This window comes from Gobio gobio, assembly GCF_949357685.1.
Source record: "Gobio gobio genome assembly, chromosome: 12".
In the NCBI taxonomy this organism is placed as follows: Eukaryota; Metazoa; Chordata; class Actinopteri; order Cypriniformes; family Gobionidae; genus Gobio; species Gobio gobio.
Window position 1 is genome coordinate 44,910,171 of NC_137105.1, and position 7,623 is coordinate 44,917,793.

General features: G+C 39.1%; 1 protein-coding gene across 2 annotated transcripts in view; it reads left to right on the plus strand.

Moving 5' to 3' along the window:
* The first annotated feature begins 6,936 nt into the window (after positions 1-6,936).
* lnx1 (ligand of numb-protein X 1) overlaps positions 6,937-7,623 on the plus strand; it is a 57,769-nt gene continuing 57,082 nt past the window's right edge. The window contains exon 1 of one of the 2 annotated variants that reach the window (XM_079830563.1): positions 6,937-7,197. The gene's annotated coding sequence lies outside the window, so the exon portion shown is untranslated. The remainder of the gene's footprint in view (positions 7,198-7,623) is intronic. The other variant, XM_079830562.1, reaches the window with a different exon arrangement.

Genomic DNA, 7,623 nt, shown 5'->3' on the forward strand with positions numbered 1-7,623 from the left:
GTAACCGCTCCTGTTCGACCCGCCCGCTCCAAGCGGGACTCGAACCCGGGTCCGCAGGCATGAGAGTCGGATGTTCTAACAAAGAGGCTAAAGGCCTGCAACGTCTAGTGTCAGTCGCTAGAAAGTCTCAGAGATCAGAGGAGTGAGGTTTACTCGCACAGCAACTACTAGCTGGCCTCTGTTACAGGAGCATAGTTTCTCCTCTGCCCGGCTACTTTTTGTCAGGTAATCCATACCTTTCAATTCTTTGTTGGTCTTGTGTCTATCACACCTGTTGGCTGGTTGATTCAGAACCAAGTGTGCTGCACGTGTCCTGAAAAGTGAAGCCAAAAGGTCTCGTTCGCCCCAGGTGGCTGGTCCCAGTATAGTTCATAATCCCCGCCCTTTCCATGTATTGTAATGGGACGTGAGGCAAACTAAACAATCAAATTACACTTTGAATAAAGGAGAAGGAGAGGAGAATGGATTGGTTAAACTGTTCTAGCTGATTCCGCGGGAGTGTGGGCAGGGCCTTGATAGTGCAACTCCTTCTACTTCTTGTTCACCACAGCGCGGACTTAGGTCCCAAATCATGTCAGCGATCATGTCAAGATGTACATCTTTTTTTGAATAGTCTATGTTCAGAATGATCTAAAGATCAGCTAAGTAGCCTGGATGCCAGCCGAACTTAGCCCGCCCACAACATTTGAGGCTGGGATGTTCGATCTGGACTTGATCCGTTGTGGAGCAACTATGCTCGAACCAGAGCTGTTCGGACCAATCAAATTGTATTTATATGAGGATGGAAAGATGATCAACAGTAACATAATCATCCACGTCACCAAAGAGTGCTTGGGTCGAATTTATTTACTAAACTGAGAACTTGTTTGTATATGCATTTCACCTTTACTATTCTCGCAAAAATGACGATTGTGTTGGTAAGTACTCCGTGTATCCTTAAATTCTTTTTTACAACACCGGCAAAGATCGTTTACTCTCATCTTCTTCTTCTACTTCTTCCAGCGTGTGTGTAGTTGAGTTTTGTTGAGAACTATGCTTCGCTCAACTTACGTCACTTGCTCTGATTGGTTGTTGGTCTCCAATTGAGTGCAGAGGCATTTTCTTTCATGGTTCGGTTGAAACACCCCATAATCACAGCCCAATGGAGCAGTATCAGGCTCATATTCTGACTAGAATCTGAGTATGACGACGTCAGGCTATCAGTTAAGTAGTATTTATTAGAAACCAAGAAGCAAACAGAGATAATCCAAATAAACAAACGAAGAGAACATCCAGGTAGCAACGTTGACACAAGACAAAGTCCAAAAGCTAACTGAGGATATAAATACACAGTGGCAAACGAAAGAGCTGACAAGTTAATTAACAAGACACACTTGAAGAGAATACTCAAATCAATCAGTAACCGTAGACATAAACTGGCAGGGAATGGAGGAGAACTCAACCAATTAACAAACTAACAGCAAAAACTAGGACAAAAAAGCTAAATCAAACAATACAAAACGTGAACAGACAGAGACTCTGACAATTAGTACTTATAAAGCACATATTCATGCCTTATTCTGCATGACCCAATTCCTAAACTTTACAACTACCTTACTAACTATTAATAAGCAGTAATTGGGAGTTTATTGAGGCAAAAGTCAGTTAATAGTGAGAATTGAACATTAATCTACAGTGTAACCGAAAGAAATCAAAACTTGTAATACTTTATTCATCAAGGATGCAAGACATTTATAATGTTGCAAAAGATATTTCTAATAAATGCTGTACTTTTGAACTTTTAATTCATCAAAGAAAGAAAAAAAGGATCACAGATCCCACAAAAATATTAAGCAGCACAACTGTTTTCACATTTGATAAATAATAAAAAGAACTGTTTCTACAGCATTCATTCTAAAAACTTGTGGGTTGTTTTAACCCAAATTTGGGTCAAATATGGACAAACCCAACAGGTAGGTTGAAAACTTTGAAGTGAAAAATGTAACCCAACGGCTGGGTTTGTCCATATTTGACCCAAATTTGGGGTAAAACAACCCAGCATTTTTTCAGTTTTCAGTGTCATCACAGGAATAAATTACAAATATATTAAATAGAAAACGATTTATATTGTATTTACATTTAATCATTTAGCAGATGCTTTTATCCAAATTGACTTACAAACGAGGAGAGCAATAGAAGCAATCAATCTAACAATAGGGCAACAAAATGCAAGTGCTGTGAGTAGTCACAGTTAGTCTAGCACAGTACACATAGCAAGTTTTTTTTAAAGGTACAGTGGGTAATATTTATGAGGATCTATTGATAGAGATGCTATATAGCCTAATATACATAGCTGTTTTCAGTGGTGTATAAAGACCTTACATAATGAATCGTTAAGTTTTCATTACGTTAGAATGAGCCATTTTTATATACACCGCGGGTACCCTTACAGTGAAATTGCCATTTTGCGCCACCATGTTTCTACAGTAGCCTTAAACAGACAAACTGCTAGAGCACTAGCTACTCTCTGCTCTCTCCGACGACAGCATTTTTGTCCTTCTCTATGTGCTTCGAAAGGGAGGGGTGAGCGGTGGGCGGTTGCAATTCGCAACCTTACCACTAGATGCCGCAAAAATTTACACAGTGCACCTTTAAACGATATATAGTAAGTGTTAGTATTAATGGGTCAAGTGTTGACAAAAAAGTTACGTCTTCAGTTGTTTCTTAAAAAAACACTATGGTTGACGAACCTAGCTGAATGTGGAAGTTGTGAGGAAGTGTTGGCTGAGACCACAAGCAGTTCTGTCTTCGCAAGGTTGAGTTGAAGGTGGTGGTCCTTCATCCAGCAAGAAATGTCTGTCAGGCAGACCGAGATGCGAGCTGCTACCGTCGGATCGAGAGGTAGAGTTGTGTTCCATCAGCGTAGCAGTGACAGGAAAAAACATGTTTCTGAATGACAGATCCTAGTGACCACATGTAGACCGAGAAGAGAGGTGGTCCCAGCACTGAGCCCTGAGGCACACCATGTTGCGAGTTAGACACCTCACCCCTCCATAACACCCTGAAGGACCTACCTGAGAGGTAAGACTTGAACCATTTGAGTGCGGCTCCTGAGATGCCCTTCTTCTTGACAATTGACAGGAGGATCTGGTGGTTAACTGTGTCAAAGCAGCAGACAGATCCAGCAAGATGAGTATACTGAGGATTTGGAAGCTGCTCTTGCCAATCTCAGAGATTCAATAACCATGAGCGGGACAGTCTCAGTTGAGTGACCGCTTCTGAAACCAGACTGGTTGTTATTCAGGAGATTGTTCTGTGTAAGAAAGAACTTGTTTTTTTTTTTTTAATGGAAAAAAGAATACCGGTCTGTAATTTTCTAAAAGTGTTGGATTTAGAGTGGGTTTCTTAAGCAGTGGAGTTATCCGAGCCTGCTTAAATACTGTGGGAAATGTACCAGTGTGAAGAGAGGTGTTGATGATATGAGTGAGTGTGGGTTCTACTGAAGAAGAAATGGCTTGAAGGAGATGAGTGGGGATATGATAAAGCGGACATGTGGTAGAGTGAATGGAAAGGATGAGTTTGGAGACTTCTGCTTCTGAGAGCGGAGAAAAGGAGGGGAGAATGTGTGTGTTTGCTGTTAGTTTGTGGTGGAAAATTGGCTGTTTTAGTTTTTAAAATGCCAGGAGCGTAATGAGGCGCTGAGCATCTATTTCATGTTGAAACGCTGAATGCTTGCCGTTTTTCACCGGTCGCCGAGAGTTGAAGAATGTTCAACTTCGGGTAAAACACAGCGCTCATAAATGTCACTTTTTACCCAGCCGTCCAATCACAGTGGAGGAGGAATGGGGCAAATATCCCACTGACCAGCTGTCACATTCTGCTTGTACAATATCAATAGATGACAACAGCAAGCATAATAACTGATCAAAATCATTTAAAACAAGAGCCAGAGCAAATACTTGCACTGTAATAACATTTTATATAGAAACAATACACAAACTCTCAGTGTAATAAGATACTAGTAACACTTCCACGGGTATTCCTTATCATAGCAAGCTAAGCTTCTCAACTGAAAAAACAAAAGTCATCAAAATTAAAGAAAATGCCTTCTAGTGTCATACTTTAGTGTCATATCGGCAATTTGTGTCAAACTTACAACAAATAGCATTTAATAGGCTATAAAGTGAAACACTTCCAGTAATTACAGAATGTCGAAACTCTCTCTCATGATTCAGAGACCAGTAATTGTCCAAATATTCACAACACGACACAAACACAAATGTCTTATTTAAACATGCATGTGCATGTATGCCAAACACCCTCTGGTTCTTTCTGATTCAATTCTGCAATATGTATTTGAATATATACACCTGTTTGGAGGAATCAGTCCTCCTTTTCAAAAGAGAATCATGTTTGTTAATTTGTGACATCCATAGAGAGTTCACCTCTGCTCTACTGTAATAATTGATATCTTCAGAAAATTCCAATTCTGTATATTTACTGTTAGACCTGCTGAAATTCAGTGTGGAAAAAAGTAGGGATCTGGCAGATCTGAACATGCAGTGCATTCCACTTCAATTGGCAATTGAGGATTTTAATGCGGAATAACAGGAATGTGGTATAACAATTGTTTACATTTTTAACATGCCGAAATAAAAATACTGTATGGTGGCTACCAGCACGTGTTTGCATTTGTTATTCATGTTAACTTTTGAACAACAAACTATATAGGTAACATTGGTTTGATGTCGGCTCTTAAATATCTGATTCTGCCAGTGTTACTCACTGTTTAAGGTTGAAAGACAATACTTTTTATAATAATAATAATAATAATAATAATAATATATATAATAATATATATATATAATAATATATATATATATATATATATATATATATATATATATATATATATATATATATATATATATATATATATATATATATATATATATATATACACTCACCTAAAGGATTATTAGGAACACCATACTAATACTGTGTTTGACCCCCTTTTGCCTTCAGCACTGCCTTAATTCTACGTGGCATTGATTCAACAAGGTGCTGAAAGCATTCTTTAGAAATGTTGGCCCATATTGACAGGATAGCATCTTGCAGTTGATGGAGATTTGTGGGATGCACATCCAGGGCACGAAGCTCCCGTTCCACCACATCCCAAAGATGCTCTATTAGGTTGAGATCTGTTGACTGTGTGGGCCATTTTAGTTCAGTGAACTCATTGTCATGTTCTAGAAACCAATTTGAAATGATTCGAGCTTTGTGACATGGTGCATTATCCTGCTGGAAGTAGCCATCAGAGGATGGGCACATGGTGGTCAGAAACAATGCTCAGGTAGGCCGTGGCATTTAAACGATGCCCAATTGGCACTAAGGGGCCTAAAGTGTGCCAAGAAAACATCCCCCACACCATTACACCACCACCACCAGCCTGCACAGTGGTAACAAGGCATGATGGATCCATGTTCTCATTCTGTTTACGCAAAATTCTGACTCGACCATTTGAATGTCTCAACAGAAATCAAGACTCATCAGACCAGGCAACATTTTTCCAGTCTTCAATTGTCCAATTTTGGTGAGCTTGTGCAAATTGTAGCCTCTTTTTTCTATTTGTAGTGGAGATGAGTGGTACCCGGTGGGGTCTTCTGCTGTTGTAGCCCATCCGTGTTGTGGCTTCACAAATGCTTTGCTGCATACCTCGGTTGTAACGAGTGGTTATTTCAGTAAAATTTGCTCTTCTATCAGCTTGAATCACCTTTCTTTCCCATTCTGACATTCAGTTTGGAGTTCAGGAGATTGTCTTGACCAGGACCACACCCCTAAATGCATTGAAGCAACTGCCATGTCTAATAATCCTTTAGGTGAGTGTATATATGTATTTATATATATTTATTTATTTATTTATTTATTTTTATTAGCAAATGTTTTCAAGTGTTATCCCATTTTCCCCTTTCTAAAAACTGGACAAAACTCACAGCAGCAACAACAATAACAAATCTTAAAGATGATAAAGAAATATTATCTCAGTTATTAGGTGATTTCCTTGTGTATTGTGTGTCTGTATGGTATGAATACATATTTTTATTATTTGTTTATCTGTCTTGTTATCTTATGTTAAAATGTGTTTATTGTATAACTCAGATTTAGTTGGTTTTTAGGATGTGCCATTTATTATTACAAAAAACTAGAGATGCAAATATTTCTTAGATTTGTTTCAAAACTTTATCATCATAACTTTAGGCAGCTGAAGAAAAATACTGGACATTGAAAAATAAATATTTGAGTGAAAATAAATCTCATTGTGAATTGATCACACTTGTGTGTGAACTTTACAGAGGATGAGCTGTTTAAACTGCCTCGTCTTAATCACGCAAGCTCTTACGCACGCAAACATTATGACACACTCTTTCTTGAGAAATTAAAAATACAGCAAGCATAGACAGATACATATCTATAGTCAGTTTTGTACAGGTAACCCCCATCCACACAAAAATAAATCATGCAAAGACAAGACCAGTAGTTCTTCTCTGTCTGGTGTCGTTGGATGGGTGTGGGCCTCTGGATAGTGAAAAGCAGCTTTATTGAAGTGTTTAGGGTTCTTAAAGCACTTTGTTCAGGGTTATGTACAAGGATTTCTCAGGGGCATGTCACAGCTTGCCACACGCTGCCAGTGTATTTGCATTCGCTTTTGTGTGGGTGCATTTACTTCTTTTAAAAAAGTGCAATTTTATGTTGTAATAGATAGCCATATTTTTGGGGCATTGTTTATTATCCACATAATGTATTGTAATGTATTTATTTATCCATTATAATGTTAAAATGTGTGTGTGTGCGTGTGTGTTTGTATGCAAACCAGTTCCCGGCCCCACCAGAGCAGGTTTGGGCAGTTCTCATGTTTACCTGCCTACCTTTTTAACTCTGCCTCTTCTCTCTCACTTCCTGTATCAGGTGTGTGCATGTGTGCGTCAGGAGTTGGTGTCCCGGAGCATGATAGGATGGCTGGGAGGCCCTGGACTAAAATACTTACTTGAAGACCACCAGGACAATTTGCAGAGCATCCTGGAGCTAATACCAGACATCAGGGAAATTTTTAACTTGTGGCCACTGGGACAAAGTCCTTTTATTTTCTCTTTTACTTTCTCTCATTCACTCTCCCCTTCTCATTTTCCCTCTGCCGGAGCGGTTGGATTACCTGTTCAGGTAAGCTCGAGAACGACACCGGTGTTAGCATATACGTATTTACTCAGCACATTTTGCTTGTAACGTTCACTTGATACTGATTTTTGTTTGATAAGCTTGTACTTGTTGACTCAGCACAGCTGTGGAGAAACTTTCTTTGTGTAGAAAGCAACATGAACCCTTTGAAGTCGTAATGCCTGTGAAAATGTGTGTGTGTGTTTGTGCACATGCAGGTGTCGATGCTCATATATTTGTTGTGTAAACACCTTAACTCAGATTGATCATCAACATCATTATTTTCTGGTTAGAGTAAGTTTGTACCAGCAGTTTTGTCCACCAGCTGTTTAGCCGGGGAAAACAACAGCATGTCACCTGTCAGTATGGGTGCTTGTGTGTGTGTTACACTGAAATAGGAAATTGTGGTCTCACTAATGCTGTTAGCTCGTA